Below are 17,881 nucleotides of genomic sequence, written 5' to 3'. Positions count from 1 at the left end.
TCGTGATATTGTGTACAATTTTTAGGGCATTTGCAGTTTCAATTTCCAGATCCGTAGAATGTAGAATGCCTATGGTACAGGAGGAGGCCATTTGGCCCATTGAGTTTGCACTAACCCTCCTAAAGGGCACTCTACATAGGCCCTATTCCCAGAACCTCATCTAACCGTTGGACACTAAGGGAAAATTTAGCATGGCTGATCCACCTAACCAGCAAATCTTTGAACTGTGGGAGGGAACCGGAGCACCCGGAACAAACCCACGCAGACACTGGGAGAACGTGCAAACTCCACACAGTCACCCAAGTCCGTAATAGTACTTGGGTCCCTGGCATTGAGGCTGTCTGATGCATCCATCATGATGCAAGGAGATCTTGTATCTTGTGTCTTCCCTTTCATTAATTTGCTTAATTTGTTACATTTTATCCATCACTGTATCCCTTCACCACTTCAGGAGTCAATTCCCCTCTGGTAAAGGCCAGTGCAAAGTACAAGAAGTCCACACTTAATGTTGTTGATTGTATCCTGGAAAATGTGGGGTTATGCAAAACAGTCTGCCTGAGGCTCATAATCCTCTCCCAAGATTGCTTGTTCCACACTTGAGGCACATGACTCAATTTTCCCAGGCTCAATGTGGAAGTTATGTCTAGATGTGTGGCGACATTATTGTAAAACATTCGCAACACCATGAGAGTGCAGGAGTCTGATTGAGAGCGATGTTCTTCTGGACTATGTTAAGCGAGGACCACCTTAGTACACATGAACTACTTTTTGATAAATCTGCAAGTTGGCAGTTCGGTAATGTTTGGGGGTCCTATCTCATTTTTAATTGTACAATTTTAGAATATATTTGAGAAACCTTAGTTCTTTTTGATTTCATTTTCGGTAGTTTTTAACTTTTCATATCACTGAACATGTTTTCTTTTAAATCTTCCTTTTTTAAAATTCCTTTGTACTGGACCCTCTTTTTATTTCAAGACATCTTAAAACTAATAGTTTTCTTTTCCAGAAAACCTTTGTTATCTACCTTTTGCAATCTCTTTTGAAAAACATTCTGGTACTGGTTCTGACTGTGTGCCATTTGTCCTAACACCTTACTTTTGCTGGCTTGCCCTTTATCTTTCAAAACTCTATCCCAATTCAATATAGTGTTTCAGTTTTTCAGCTGAACCTTTTGGTTGTAACCCTTGCCATATAAATGTGAACCTAGAAGTTTTAAATATGAAAATGTTGATGAGATGAATGTGAGATCCAGAATTATGTGCCGATAGAATCTTGTGTCCGGATATAACCCTGGACAACAATACCCTTGAGAAGCTGGGACTTTCTTGTAAAACCAAGATATTCATTCACTTGATACATTAATTTATCACGTTGAAATGTCATTATTTAAATTGTTTAAATCTTCGTTTTGAAAACGTCAAACTTTTGTAAATGGAAAACAAGTTTTGAAAAAGCGTTCTGAATGATGGAAATGCATTGACCAGATTAAATGATGTCCTGATAATGTATTACAATTGTAAAATAACTATTGACGTCTTTTTAGCATTGAAGATATATCATACTATGCCTGAAGGAATAGCAGGTATTGCAGGTGCTTGGGAGTATTCATTGAAACATGTGCTGATGTATCGCATTTTAACATGCAACAAATTGATATCCTGAAAAATTACAGATGGGTAGACAATATCAATTGGACTGTTTGGGATTAAGCAATATTGGAGAATGGAAGGGAGAACGATATTGTGGGGGAGCAACGATGAATGGGAAGAGTAAAGAAACACGAGGAAGAGGGAATTCAAGTCAGTAGGATTAATGCTTGCAATATAGCAGGAGAAAGTTTGGGTAGGGGTACCATGGATAGCAAGTGCAACTATAAGATATTCGGCATCACCTGGAGTAACGTGTCCTGTTTATGGTGCTGCATTTTGGGAAACATAAAGGCATTGGAGAAAGTACATCAGGCATGATGAACTTCAGTTATGAACATAAATTGCAGAAGTTAAGACTGTTTTCCTTGGAGAAAAGGCTGAGAAGAGACTTGAAGGAAGTATTAAAAATTATGAAGGGCCAGACAGAGTTCACTCATGAAAGGATCATGAACAAGAGGGCACAGATTTAAAGCTGGGCTAGCTGGTTTAGCACGTGGGCTAAACAGCTGGCTTGTAATGCAGCAGCGCGGGTTCCCGTATCGGCCTCCCCGAACAGGTGCTGGGGCTTTTCACAGTAACTTCATTGAAGCCTACTTGTGACAGTAAGCGATTATTATTATTGTTGCTAAAGCAATTGGCAACAGAAGCAAAAGTGATGCAAGAAAAAGCTTTTTCACTGATTTTGGAATGCACTGCCTGAGTGAAGTGGAGGCAAGTTCAATCGATGCATTCAAAAAAGGAATTTGACTCCTATCTGAAAAAGAAGGGTGCACGGGTTTATTGGGTAATGGCAGAAGAATTACACTAAGGGGATTACTCATTCGGAGAACCGGTACAGACGAGGTTTATCCTTTCATTGAATATACCATCACTAACAAAGCCAGCATTTGTTGCCCATTCCAAATTGCTCTCGAGGGTGGTAGTGGGCTGCTGCCATCTCACACAATCACAGAGCCCTTCACAGTGCAGAAGGGGACTTTGGCCCATCAGCTACCTAATGCCACTCCCCTGCTTTACCCTTGTAACCTTGCACATTCTTTCTTTTCCGATAACAATTAAAGTCTCTCTCTAATACCTCGATCAACCCTGTCTCCTCAACCCCCTTAAAAGTTTGTTCCAGATCCAGACTCCACCTACTCTCGAGTGAAACTGGTCACCAAAAACAATTCCTAAACTTTTGTTCAGTGGGGAGGAAAGTCCAAACTAAAAAGCCTTAACCATTGTTATGGACTGGAGAAGAGTTAATTTTAGGAGCACTAATTTTTCCTCTCACCACCTGTCTGTACACAAAGATGTTTTGATTTGTTTTCCTCTTTACAAGCGGTGTTGTATTTCTCAACCCTTCAGTTTTTGTGATCCGATTTCCTATTAATAGCCCACATAAACTTGATAAGATAAACTGAAACGGTTAGCTTAGTGTCCGCATTCAAAATATGAAAGGAGGGTTGCAATGTTGCCTCCACATTCAAATAGTAAAGACAGGGATAGAGAAAATAAGGTTTTGCAGAACAGAGCCCACATAGAAAATAAATACTGTTCATGTAGGTTCCAGGGTCCAGAATCAAAGTCCAATGTGGTATTACTTTACTGAGGTCGGAGGGTTGAAACTTAATGCTGGACAACTCGCATTTTTGGTGGTGACTTCACATGATGAGAAAAGCATGTACAGATGAATCAGTCTTGTAGGTGATGGAACTGAATTTCCAGCAAAAGCAATGTAGATGGGGCCAGATATTCCACCTGAGCAGATTTCCTCAGTTAGATGATAAACAGCCGGCTGAACTATTGCGTTCAGCAAGGCAGCATTACTTGTTCCAAAAGCCAGAGGCCCATGTCACATGACTCCCACTTCTCCACCAGATCTTTGACAAAGGATATGTATCCATTATCTGGATTCCAAAGACTGTTAAACGTCTCAGCCATTAGAAATTGAAAGGAAGGTTGCAGAGCCTTTGTTTTCACAGACAATGCATCTCCTTCTGGCCAGCCTGGGTTATCAAATGTAGATGGCCTTTGCAAGGCTCTTTTTTGAAGTTGGGCTGTACAATCCACAGATGGCCGTTGTCTCCATGAGACTATAAGACATAGGAGAAGAATTAGGCCACTCGCCCATTGAGTCTGCTCCACCATTCAATCATGGCTGATGTTTTTCTCATCCCCATTCTCCTGCCATCTCCTCATAAGCCCTGATCCCTTTATTAATTACGAATCTATCTATTTCTGTCTTAAAGACTCTCAGTGATTTGGCCTCCACAGCCTTCTGCAGCAAAGAGTTCCATAGATTCACCACTCTTTGGCTGAAGAAATTCCACCATCTCTGTTTTGAAGTTTTGTCCCTTTAGTCTGAGATTGTGTCCTCTGGTTCTAGTTTTTCCTACAAGTGGAAACATCCTCTCCACGTCCACTCTATCCAGGCCTCGCAGTATCCTGTAAGTTTCAATAAGATCCGCCCTCTTCCTTCTAAACTCCAAAGAGTACAGACTCAGACAAGCACTTCATTCCAGGGATCATTCTTGTGAATCTCCTCTGGACATTTTCCAAGGCCAGCACATCCTTCCTTTGATACGTTGCCTAAAACTGCTCACAATACTCCAAGTGGGGTCTGACCAGAGCCTTATACAGCCTCAGGAGTACATCCCTGGTCTTGTATTCTAGCCCTCTCGACATGAATGCTAACATTGCATTTGCCTTCCTAATTGCTGACTGAACCTGCACGTTAACCTTAAGAGAATATTGAACAAGACTCCCAAGTCCCTTTGTTCTTCTGATTTCCTAAGCAAATAGAAATGAATGATCTGATAGCTATTACAGAGACCTGCTACATGATGAAAAATATGGAAGTTGAATATTGAAGGGTTAGGGTTGGTCATGGCTGGTCTGATTTTAATCTCAAACACAGATTCTTGCCAACCCTCTAATCTTTCACCCCCTTGTTATCAAGAATTTATCTAGCTCAGCTTTAAAAATATTCGAAGATTCTGCTTCCACTGCCTTTTGAGGAAGAGTTCCAGAGACCCAGGGATTTGTCAGCCTGTTGTCCCAATAATTTTCTCAATACCACTTCTCTGGTGATTGCAATCACTCAGGTTATCCATTAAGCCTTTCTTACTGCACAATACCAATCTAGTCTAGCCTGCCTTCTTGTTGAACCCAGAACCTGCCAGTCAAAGAAACTATCTGAAATACATTCCATGAACTCATCTATGCGACAATGTGGAATGACAGGAAGTTGAGAAAAGATGGAGGGATGGCTCTGTTAATTAATGATATGCACACATTAGTGAGGGATGACCTAATTTCAGGAAGCAGAATGTGGAAGCAGTTTGGGTTGAAATGAGAAATGGCAAAGGCAGGAAGTCACTTCTGGGAATGGTATACGGGTCCCCTAATTGTAACTACATTATAGGACTAAGTATAAAAGAAGAGATAATGGGAACTTGTCAGAACATTACAACGATAATCGTGGGGAGCGAGAAGAGAGTGTTTAATTTACATGGACTTTATTAATAGGGACATAGAGTACAAAAGCAAGAAGGTTATGCTGAACGTGTACAAAACTCTAGTTAGACCCAATTGGGCGCTATACTAGAGAAAGGATGTGAATGCATTTGAGAGAGTGCAAAAGAGGTTGACAAGAATTGTTCCAGGGATGAGAAACTTCAGTTATGAGGATAGATTGGAAAGAAGAAGGCTAAGAGAAGATGTGATGGAGATGTTCAAAATCATGAAAGGGGATGGACAGATGAAGAGAAACTGTTTGCGCTCATAAAAGGATCAATGAGAGGATACAGATTCAAAGCAAATGTGAGCAAAAAACCTTTTCACACAAGTGGCTCAGCTTCATTTGAGGCATTCAAGAGGGCATTAGATGATTACTTGAATCAAAACAATATGCAGGTGTATGGGAAAAAGACAGGGAATGGCACTAACCAATAATGCTTGTTTAGAAACCTGGTGCAGTCACAATGGGCGGGGGTGGGGGGGCTCCTGCGCTGTAACAGTACTGTGATTAAGTCTGCAAAAGCCAATGGTAATGATTCCGTCAGAAAAATCCAATGGGAAAAGGTAGCATAGATGAGTTCATGGAATGTATTTCAGATAGTTTCTTTGACTGGCAGGTTCTGGGTTCAACAAGAAGGCAGGCTAGACTAGATTGGTATTGTGCAGTAAGAAAGGCTTAATGGATAACCTCAGTGATTGCAATCACCAGAGAAGTTGTATTGAGCAAATTATTGGGACAACAGGCTGACAAATCCCTGGGTCTCTGGAACTCTTCCTCAAAAGGCAGTGGAAGCAGAATCTTCGAATATTTTTAAGGCTGAGCTAGATAAATTTTTGATAACAAGGGGGTGAAAGATTAGAGGGTTGGCAAGAATCTGTGTTTGAGATTAAAATCAGACCAGCCATGATCTTATTGAATAGTGGAGCAAGCTTGAGGCGCTGAGTGGCCTCCTGCTCCTCATTTGTATGATCAGATGTTAATCTTCTAAATTGTATTAATACTCTCAACTAAAGCCTAAATTGCCCGTAGTGTCCTTAAAAGTAAGGTTAATGGGGGGGGGGGGGGGGGGGGGGGGGGTTGTTGGGTCACGGGTATAGGGTGGATACGTGGGGTTGAGTAGGGTGATCATTGCTCGGCACAACATCGAGGGCCGAAGGGCCTGTTCTGTGCTGTACTGTTCTATGTTCTAATGTTCCACATCGCTTCCTTGCTTTCTATATTGAGTGCCCCTCTTATAAAACCTAGAACCTCACCTTAGGTTTGAAAGATTTTAATTTAGTTCCCCATCAACAATCTTTAAAAGAACTGTATTTCATTTATGGTTATGCAGGAGCTGGCAATTTAGCCTCCCGAGCCTAACACCCTCAATGTGATCATGGCTGATCCCATCCTGGCCTTAACTCAGCTGTCCTGCTCGTTCTTCCATAACTCTTCAACCCACTACCCATTAAACATCTGTCTAACTCCTCAGATTTACTTACTGTCCCTGCACTCTGGGGTAGTGAATTCCACAGATTCACAACCCTTTGGGAGAAGTAGCTTTTCCTCAAATCTGTTTTTAATTTGCCAACTCTTATTCTAAGATTATGACCTCTCGTTTTAGAATGCCCCACAAGAGGAAGCATCAGCTCCGCGTCAACTTTATCCATACCTTTTAGCATCTTGTATATCTCAATTTGATCTCCCCTCATTCGTCTAAACTCTAGAGAGTATAGGCCTAAGCTGTTCAATCTCTCCTGATACGACAAACCCTTCATCTCTGGAATCAACCGAGTAAACCTCCAATGCCACTACATATTTCCTCAAATAAGGGGACCAAAACTGTGCACAATACACCAGATGCAGTCTTGCCAATGCCTTGTATAGTTGTAACAACACTTCCTTACCTTTATACTCATTTCCTTTTGCTATAAATGCCAACATTCCATTTGCTTTCCTTATCATCTGTTGCACCTTCATACTTGTTTTCTTTGACTCATGCATGAGTGCACCCAGATCCCTCTGCGTAGGAGCACCCTGACGTCTCTCCCCATTTAGATAAAAAGTTGCCTTTCCATTTTTTTCGACCAAATGTATGACCTCACACTTATCATCGTTAAACTCCATCTGCCACATTTTGGCCCACTCTCCTAACCTCCGAACCGTTGGCCGCATTCAGAAGCCTGCAGAGAAAATCCTTCCTAAAATGTCAATTTAGTCCTCCTCTTAAACAATTAGTGAGGACAGATTTGACAGTTAGGAATTCTGGCTTATTGCACCAGATTCATATTTATCAATATTTCTCCTTTGTTTTAAAGAAGTACAGTGCACTGTAATTGGTTTCAGGGACATAGGAGCTGATGGATGTACATTTATCAGGAAGATCATGATAGAATGAATGCAACTCAGAGTAAGTAACCGAGTGTGAACTGCTGTAGGTCAGATCAGAACTCTGCTCCATATCTTAAAATCCTTCCCTAATTTGTGCTCCGCATTTCTGCCTGAAAATGTGATAAAACCTTCCCTGATGAGTGAAGGGTGTTTAAGGTGACACTTGATTAACCTACCAAGCTGTTAAAGCACGGAGGCAACTTCTCTATTGAAGGGCAGGATTGGTAAAATCATAATATCGTAGTTAATCTGTTTATCTGTCTATTAAGGGAGGGAGTCATCTACTCTCATTAAATGATTGTGGTTAAATTACACATTGGTTCGAAGGCAAATTTATATGGCCCTATCGGAAGTTCCATTCTAATTGCTGAATATAATTGAACATTGGGCCCGCTTAGAAAGATCTGTAAATGGGATTCAGACTGTTTTGTGACTCTGAAAATATGTTTTTAACCTTTTTACACCACTGACCATGAAAACTGTTAGTCCATTCTCTCTCTATTTTAATTAAATGCCAGCTCACTTGTGCTGATTTTGCGTGTTGATTTCACGTGTCTGTGTGTGTATTCAATCCCACAACAAATCCAATTAACGTAAATCTCAGCGGAAGACACCATGCTGAGATAGGGAGACAGGATGTCTGAAAAAGGATACCTTCCCTTCCCCTTCATTTTAGCTTTAAGCTGAGTTTCAAAGTTCTGTGATTTAAAAACTAAATGGCTAAACGTTTCGGATCGATGGCTTTCCATCACAGCCATCAGGTGCTGCCTGATCTGACTATTTCCAGTATTATCTATTTTAAATTCCGGTACTTCACATTCTGGGAGTCAGTTGGTTCAATTATCCTGCCTTCACTGAATGTTGACACTATCCAGGGGCTACTGGATAATGATTAAGAACAGGAAAACTAGATTATTTTCTTTGTCTCCCTTGCCTTGGGCAAGAAAACTTTAATGTTCCAAACACTGCCTTGACTGAGGATGAACTGGGGAAGGTCGACCGACGAAGGTTGACCAGTTGGCAAAAGTTTGTCCCGGCAAAAAAAGTTTGAAAAACACTGGTATATTCTCTAACATTCACATCTCGTACTGTACATTTTTATTTCCATTGGCAGGTTTTCGGTTAATGGTCTTGAAGTGAAGTCTGTGATATTGAGCAAAACGCTATTGAAAAATTGAAACTCTTCTCCCAATTATGATAGCTATAGATAATAAAGCACATGGGAGCAGGAGTAGACCATTCATGATGGGATAAAAAACCATACATCGTTTGCTGATGCCAGGCAGGATCATAAACACTGTAGATAGAAACATAAAATACAAAGATATTAATAAATGAATGAGGTCTTCTGGTGGCGGCTATGAAGGAGTAAGTCGCACGTTTGGTGGCTCCTGCTCGGGTCGGACTTTTGGACCTTCCCCCCCCCCCCCCCCCCCAATTTTTTACCGGACTTGAACTTGGAAATCGATGATAGAGGCAATTGTGTACTGGATTCCCACATTGGTGCATGGAGAGGTGGATGAGAAGTGCTCGCAAAAGCAGAAACAGATGAACGGAGAAGGTTTGGGCTGAAGCTGCAGCGAGAGAGAGCATGACGGATGACCGGAGCTCTGGCTTGTCGACCCAGCGGTCAACAGAGCAGCTGATGCAAGTTATCCAGGAGGGCCTCGTCAAACAGAAGCAGGACTGCTTGGACCCGATTAAAGAGTCAATTGTGCGGCTGTAGCTTCGATTAGATGCCCAAGATTGGGTGATCCAGAAAGTAGAGAAGGTGCTGGCTGACCAGGAGGAACATCAAACTGTGGTGGAGCTGGAAGTGGGGCTGTTGAGAGACCAGCAGAAAAGGCTCCTGGAGAAGGTGGAGGACCTAGAGAATAGGTCCTGCCGGCAGAACTTGAGAATCGTTGGGCTCCCAGAGGGGTCCGAAGGAGCAGAAGCTGGGGCATACATAGTGGGTATGTTCGAGAAGCTGCTGGGGCATTCCCCGGACCCTTGGAGGTGGACAGGGCTCAGCACTAGCGAGGAAGCCGTGAATGGGAGACCCCCCCGAGGGCAATGGTGGTGAGATTCCACAGGTATTTGGACAAAGAGCGTATTTTACAATGGGCTAAGCAGACACGGAGTAAATGGGAGAACAATATCCTGCGGATCTATCAGAACCCGAGTGCGGAGGTGGCCAGAAGAGCGGGGTTCAACCAGATAAGGTCGACCCTTTTTAAGAAAGGTGAAGTTCGGACTGCTGTATCCGGCCCATTTCTGGGTCATCTACGAGGAGCAACATTTTTATTTTGAGTCGCCTGAGGAAGCGCTGGACTTCGCGAGAAGGAAAGGACTGGTGGCGGACTGAGAACTTTGCCGCAACGTTAAAAAAGTTTTTTGTTTTGTGGATGTTAATTTGTAATGCCTTCTGTATTGATTTGGGGCCAGTTGCAGAGCTGAGTGAGTTAAAGTTTACATTTGCACTGTTGGGGGATAGAACATAGAACTGGAGGTGTGTTAGATGCTGGATCTTTTGCCTGATCTTTTCTTTGTTAGCGTCTTTTTCTGTCGGGCAATTGTGTTGAGATTGTTTTTCATTTGAATGTGTGTGTATGAGTGGGGAGGGAACAATGGGGGGGGGGAAATGTTCTGCTGATGAGGGAGGGACTTTTGCTGAGGGACAGAGAGGAGGTCAGGGGCAGAGGCTGCGGAGGTGTGGGGCGCGGGCTGGAGACTGGCCCAAGAAAGTGGATGGCTGATCGGCGGGGGGGGGGGGGGGGGGGGTGATGATGATGAGCCCCCCAACTAGGCTGATCACCTGGAATGTACGAGGGATAAATGGGCCGATCAAGAGGGCACGAATGTTGGCGCATCTGAGAGGTCTGAAGGCGGGACGTGGTAATGCTACAGGAGACGCACCTTCGAGTAGCTGACCAGATTAGATTAAGAAGGGATGGGTCGGACAGGTTTTTCACTCGGGACTGGACTCAAAGACTAGAGGGGTCGCGATCGTGATCAACAAGCGAGTGGTGTTTGAGGTAGGAAGAATAGTTTCGGATGTGGGAGGCTGTTACATTACGGTCAGTGGGAAATTGGAGGGGGTGCAGGTGGTACTAGTAAATGTGAATGCATCAAATTGGGATGATGTGGAGTTTAAAGAGGATGCTGGGGAAGATACCGGACCTGGATTCTCATAAGTTGGTCATGGTGGAAACATCCTCTCCAAGTCCACTCTATCTGGACCTCGCAGTATTCTGTAAGTTTCAATAAGATACCCCCCCCTCTCATCCTTCTAAACTCCCAACGAGTACAGACCTAGAATCCTCAACTGTTCCTCATACGACAATCTCTTCATTCCAGGGATCATTCTTGTGTACCTCTGGACCCTTTCCAAGGCCAGCACATCCTTCAGTAGATACGGGGTCCAAAACTGCTCACAATACTCCAAATGGGGTCTGTCCAGAGCCTTATACAGCCTCAGAAGTACATCCCTGGACGTGTATTCTAGCCGGCTTGACGTAAATGTGAACATTGCATTTGCCTTCCTAACTGCCAACTGAACCTGCACGTTAACCGTAAGAGACTATTGAACAAGGACTCCCAAGTCCCTTTGTTCTTCTGATTTCCTAAGCATTTCCCCATTTAGAAAATAGTCTATGCCTCCATTCCTTCTTACAAAGTGCATAACCTCACAGGACCCTCTTTGTGAATATATGTACGGCTGGATTATGTGCTCCTCGATGCCGAAATCAAATTCAGCGACGGGGCGGAGAATCTGTTTTGACGCCAATATCGGGAGTGGCGCCGGTTTTTGTGTTCTCCATCCCCTGAAAAGCGCCGTGCTCTAGGAGTACGCCACGCTAATTGTCCACAACCTCAGGCCATTGCCTGAGGTCTGCCCGCGAAGTTCCGTCCCCAACTGGCTGAGTTCCTGATGGCGTGGGTTACGTGTGCTCACACCGTCCGGGATCCTCGCGTGGAGGCTGTGGACAGAGTTTGGTGCCACCACGGTCAGGGAGGGCTGATCCGCGGGCAGGGGAGCTTCATGCGGGGCTGGGGGCACTGTGGGCAGGCAGTCTGGGGCACGTGAGCAGCCAGAGGGGGCTGAGTCCGCCAAGGAGCACGGCACGGATGCTGCAGGTCGCCGCCGTGCCATGGAACCGGAAGTGCTCAGGGATCATATCGGCAGCTAGAGCTGTGGACTCTACGCTGCCTCCCTGCTAGCCGGCAGCAAAATTATGAATCGGTGGCCATTTTGCGCCGGTTTTCCTGGTGTAAAAGACCATCGTTTTCATGCTGGTGTGGAAACTTAGTCTCCAAAATGGAGAAACCAGCCCGTGGTTTCTAGCATGTGTAAGTGATCCACTCTGAGCCCGACTGCCAATCTTAAATTGATTCCACGCTATTAGATTGGCCTTATTGGCAACCTCATAAATAAGGCGTGAGCCATTTGTTTACCGTGCCTGATGCTAAAATAGGAAGCATCATAGCCACCCTGTGGGATAATGGCTTTCTGATCCGGTCATCACTCACTGTAAATCAGGCAAACTACTGAATGGGACGCCACGTTTGGTCCTGAAAAGTGCCCGTTCTACCTCCAATTTCTGTGAAAGGGTAAGGTGTCTCAAAGATTACAATGAAGCTAGATGTTCCACACTGTAACGATGCATGAATATGTAATATTCTCTACTGTCTGGCTGGTGCTATCAAGCCAAAAAGATATTCTGCCTATCCCACAAATAAGCACTATGGAGATAAATTTCAGTGCTGGTGAGATGCCAGGCATATAGGCCAATACTTCCCAACGATTGATGGATTACAGCATAAATGTATCTGCTTAAATAAATACAGAAGAGGACAGGAGAACAACAATAGTTGTTCAGTAAAAACCATCAAGCTTGGTGCCTGCCTCTGTATGTTCCAACAGATATACGACAACAAGGGAGAGGAGGAGAAATAAAAGACTCAAAGATGAGCAGCACTGGAACTCGTGATCATGTGACCCCATCTGAAAGTTTATTTAATGAGATGAACATGTGACCCCAGAGACTAGTACTGTAGCATTGTTTTATAATTCCTAAGCATAAGGGGGGTGGTAATGATTTGGAGAGTTTCTAAAAGCTCCGTAGATGAATTAGTACTGCAACAAATCCAACATGTGTGAGCATTTTGTTGTGGAAAGGGAGCTCACTGTGCAGAATGTAGTTGAAAAAACAATCTTCCTTGCTTTAGTTGCTACAAGAGGTGTTCGCTTTAGAAAGCTAGCTAATCTATATCAAGATCCTTACACTTGTAACCAGAATACAATGGTTTTTTTACTATAGTTTATTCTTAGGGCTATTGGTGTTTGCTTCCTGATTCTTCTTGCAAGTTTTTAATGCATTTTAATTTTTCTTGTACTATCTGCCTGCTAGTTTGTTTATTACTTCCTCTTTAGTACCTCTTTCCATATGCTACAGGTCTTGTGAGGTAGGCAGGCAACCTGCTCCAACACTCAGGTACCATTAAGTGATTAAAATACCGTACTTATCTGTTTCCTGCCCCCACCCTTGGATATTGAGAAAAAGGTTGCTACAAGTGCCCAAATTTATTAACAGGTGATGTCAAGTAAAGATTATGTTTGCGTTGGGATCAGTTTCTTGTTTGAAGAACAATGCTAAAATGGATTATTGGAACAAATCAGTCAGTGTTTGCAAAGACTTTCTTTGAGGTTGCTTTTTTCACAGTTTTGAACAGTTGGATATGTGAATTGTTGTATAGTACGGTATTTGTTTTGCAATTGGAGTTGCACACATGGAACACAACTTGAACTCCTCTTTACATAGTGGTAATGCAGCTGGCTTCTTGCACAGTTGATGATGAAACAATTTTAAAATAAAATGCCACATATGGTATGGTGGTGGAGTAATGGTATTGCCATTAGAATGATAATCCAGAAACCCAGGGTAATAATCTGGAGACCCGGACTCAAATCTCACCATGGCAGGTGGTGAAATTTAAATCCAATAAAAAATTGAAATTAAATATCTAACGATGCCCATAAAACCATTGTTGATCATTGCAAAAACCCATCAGATTCACTAATGTCCTTTTGGGAAGGAAATCAGACATCCTTGCCTGGTCTGGAACAGATCTTAAATGCCATCAGGAATAGACAATAAATGCTGGCCTAGCGCTGCCCACATCCAGTGATTTTAAAAACAAAAATCCTAGTAGGAGAATTATAAACAGATATTACACTTGTTTTGAAACTTGTTACAGAAATATTCAAATAAATGGTATAGAGTGGAATTCAAACAGGTGGTTAATGGCATCTAGAATTCAAACGGATGGTTGTTGATGCCTCGCTATCAGCATTAGTGTATGTATGAAAACCAGAAAAGGTTTAGGTTGTGACCTTAAACCTGTGTGGAATAAAAAAGCATAAGATGTGAGTAAGGGAAATATTTTTTAAGGAATTCTTAAAATCAAACATACACAAATATTAAGTCCATAACTTGCTAGCATTGTTACCAAAACAGAGGAGAATAAATTTACATTTGTGGAGTTATGTGGGTATTAATTAACAGCATAGCAACATTGTCATTGCAGCTGTATGTCATTTCAAATTCCTTTGTGTTGCCTCCAAGCCCAATCATGATGCAATCAGCTCTCGCTTTAACAAATCAATAAATAAGTAAAAATCTAAGACAATAATTAGTTTTGCATTAATTTTCTTTAAACATGTACTGATGCCGCTTATCTTCTGAATATACTCCAGCAATGTTTTGCTAAATCTGAAAAATATTCCATGTAGTAATGTGCAGTGACAGTTAGTGATGTGCCTACAGGGATGAAATTTAGTAACTGCATCATAGGGTTAGAAAACATTTACAATTTAATTTGCATCCATAGGAATATTAACAAAAAGTTGACTATCCAGCTGGAAACTACTCCCAAGATTACATTCAGTCTTTTTTGCCTATTGTTTCTGTTTTTAAACCAGCTTGATAAAAAGCAGGAGAGAGAAAATGCTGGAAAATCTCAGCAGGTCTGGCAGCATCTGTGGGGAGAGAAAAGAGCTAACGTTTTGAGTCTGATGACTCTTTGTCCCAGCTTTGAGGAAATTAATTTGAGGTTTTCTTTATGTTCACAAGGTGTGGTGATTCTGGTACTCGACTAGCAACCCAGAGTTTGAAAGTTCACATTTCCCCATATGAAATTCAATTACACAAATCTGGCAATTGTGGGCTAGCTGATTTTGAGCATGAACCCTGCCAGATTCAACTCAGCTTATTCACTAAGGTCCTTTGAGGAATGGGGCCTTTACCCCCAACCTTATCTGACCTGCAGGTTATTCCAATCCCACATAGTTGATATTTCATGCTCTTGGGGCTATATTGCCAGCATTATCCCACATTCCAAGAACAAAAAGCAGATTTGTGGTTAGTGTGACTAGTTGGCTGGAATAGTCAATTATAATATGATGACATTGATGCGTTAATGTTACAGATTTAAATGCTGCTGCTTGCATCCATTGCATCTTGAGTTTGTCTGCGTTCCATCTCTTGTCGATTTATGCTGATTGCTGGCAGGTGGTGATTTTTTCACTTAGGGAACCAATACATATTGCCATAAATGTTTCAATAACCTATTAATCAATGTTCATTTGAGAATATTTTATACTTGTATAGCTCAGCAAAAAGCACTAAACTGTTAGTTATAACACTAAACAATATGATCAACCTGTGTTTTTTGACCATATATTCAATCATATTTCCTATTTCGTGAAATTGTTTACTGAAGAGGTTGTTTGGTCTGATAAAAACGTTACTAAACACAAGTGTACTTTTTGGCTGATGAAGAGCTAACATTTATTTTTCAACTCTCAGATTAACGGTTCACGTGAAACAAAAAAAATAATAAAATATGCTTCTATGTAAAGTATTGCGAAGCATTTCTTATTTATGTTAGATTTTAATCTAAAAATGAGTTGCACGAAGTTTATGTTTTGAAGTCGGCTGAACCCCGATACAAAGCAGTTTGAAATTTTGGAAACCACTGAATCCAAGTCTAGTTGGTCTTATTAAACTATGTAGCACAAAAAAGGACCCTGTCAGCCACCATCTGTTCAAGGCTGGCAAATTCAAACACAGGGAAATTAGGAGGACTACACAAACACTGGCTCTTATTCCCTGCTCCAATCACTCATTAAATTATCTGGAGGCGTGAGCAGAAATCTGCTGTTCAAATTAATGGCATCTTAGAGCTCATGTCAAGAGTTTGTTAATGTGTAGCAGTTTCGTGATTAGGCCACAAGTACTGCAGGTGTCTTCCAGCTCTCAAAGTTAAGTAGCTTTGTTGTCATGACAATTAGTTGAGGCGCCGGGGATGGGAATGTTTAGAATTTTCAGCTATTGTTAAAGTAACAGCAAATTGACATTTTCATCAGTAAATTTTTTAAACAGGTAAAAATTCTAGATGAGTGACTTGGGGAATTTTGGAGTTGTGCCATTGTATAACTTCCAAAAATGTGATTTCAGTACAGACATCATCTGCAAAGATTTTGACTTTGTTCAAACATCAGTCTGACCCTTACAGATGAAATTTGTAGAATAGATGTGAACATGTGCAAATGGGCTCCTGTGCCCAGTGTGTCTCATAAACAATTTGCATATTTAGAATGTCACAGCCAATGTTCCCTCTAAACTGTACAGTAGCCTAAACGATACCATGTCGACCTTGTGCTGTGATAAATATTGCAAATGTACAGAGGTGCATATAATTTCAAAGAGCTGCGCACTGCTGCGATCATTAGACTTGGCTGTCTACAATTATAGTTTTTCAGCTGGCACAGTGTCAAGGTGACCGCCTTCGTTTGGAAGACCAAAAGTATTGTAGTTTTGTTTTTATTTATTTATTTAGAAATAATCCAGCACCATTGGCAATAATCAGATCATCCAGAATGACGAGAGCAATTCAAAACTGATGGAGCATTCAGACTGATCTGTTTTAATATTTTTTGAGTGTAAAAATTGTTTTTAATGATTATTTTCTATTCTCTCATGGACTTTCTATCTAAACCTGGATTATCATGTGACAAACTCCACAGCAGAATTAAGCTGATTTACTGCTGTGCCAGTTGGCTTCAATTATGAAGTAAAGCAAATGACCTTAATATCTGAAGTTTGCATCTAAATATCTAAAATATTTTAATGAAAATATACATTGGTATGGTTGAAAACTACCATAAGTTATGCAGCACAAATGGTTTTTAAGTTGTCAGTTACTTATAGCATTGCTGATAGTTTTCTTTTTGCCTGAAGCTGACCATTCAAACAAAATTCATCATACCTTGCTTAAACATTGAAACAAGCTCACATGTAATGAAGTAACTCACTATGTGCCACACACATTAGCTTGTTTATGTGAACACTTTTAAAAGTATGTTTCTTTATCTAAGCAGCTATCCAAAAACAATGAGCTTGTAGATCTGTTCCTTTTGACGCAAACAATATTTAGATTTTATTGGTATTGGTCAGAATTTGATCTTGTTCAGTGATACCAATTATCGACTGCTGCAGATCTGCTAAAAGTACACATTTCTCCAGATCATCATTTGCAGGAAAAAGTATCAGCTGTTTGCAAATAAACACAAGTTTGGGCATTGATCTATCTATTTGTCATATGGTTTGATTCAAAGGATTTTAATTATGCCCGAATTCCACTGAAGATTCTCCATCTAAGGGATTCCAGGTGAAATGACTTCCTAAATAATTTGATTTGTTTTATTAAATCTCGATGTGACCCTCTGTCATGGAATATATTGCATTTTAATTGTTGCATTTTCTAAGAGTGTCTTCTCACATTAAGGTACTGATTCATGCTTTCAGTTTACCCACATGACAATGCCAGCCTTAATATGAATAGTGATGTTTTTGACCTTGACCGATATCATTCCTATCCTTAGTTGACATCCATATGCACATCTTTCTGTAGGGAACGTGGTTGGTTATGTAGTTTTTGTATTGACTTAGCTAAATTGAGACTTCGTCAGAGATTGTGGATCAAACGTGGAACCTGTGCAAATCATTTTTTTTAGAGTCTTAAAAAAATAAAGATTAGAACATGTTATCTAAATGCATTTTCAGAGGAATTGTTGGAAAGCCCAAACTCATGTTCAAGTAAAACGAGGTTAATCAAGGGGTTGTTGATAAAGCTAAAGATAAGTTGCTTATTTAATTTTTTTCCAACATTTTTCTCTTTAATAGGTGACTTAAGTTAAATATTGATAAATATTTACATCAAAATGATAAATGTTCTGAAAGTCAGAATTCAAATGAAAGCAGACCATCATACCATCCTGGGAAATAATCTCATACCTTGTTAGCCGCAAAGCAGT

At 41.3% G+C, this 17,881-nt stretch overlaps 1 protein-coding gene across 6 annotated transcripts in view; it reads left to right on the top strand.

Annotated features, from left to right (window-relative positions):
* The window catches only part of nlk2 (nemo-like kinase, type 2), a 182,715-nt gene that overhangs the window by 106,190 nt on the left and 58,644 nt on the right, over positions 1-17,881 (top strand). The gene's annotated exons all lie outside the window — the stretch shown is intronic.

This window comes from Scyliorhinus canicula, chromosome 12, assembly GCF_902713615.1.
Source record: "Scyliorhinus canicula chromosome 12, sScyCan1.1, whole genome shotgun sequence".
NCBI lineage: Eukaryota > Metazoa > Chordata > Chondrichthyes > Carcharhiniformes > Scyliorhinidae > Scyliorhinus > Scyliorhinus canicula.
This window is presented reverse-complemented; position numbering and strand designations above follow the sequence as displayed.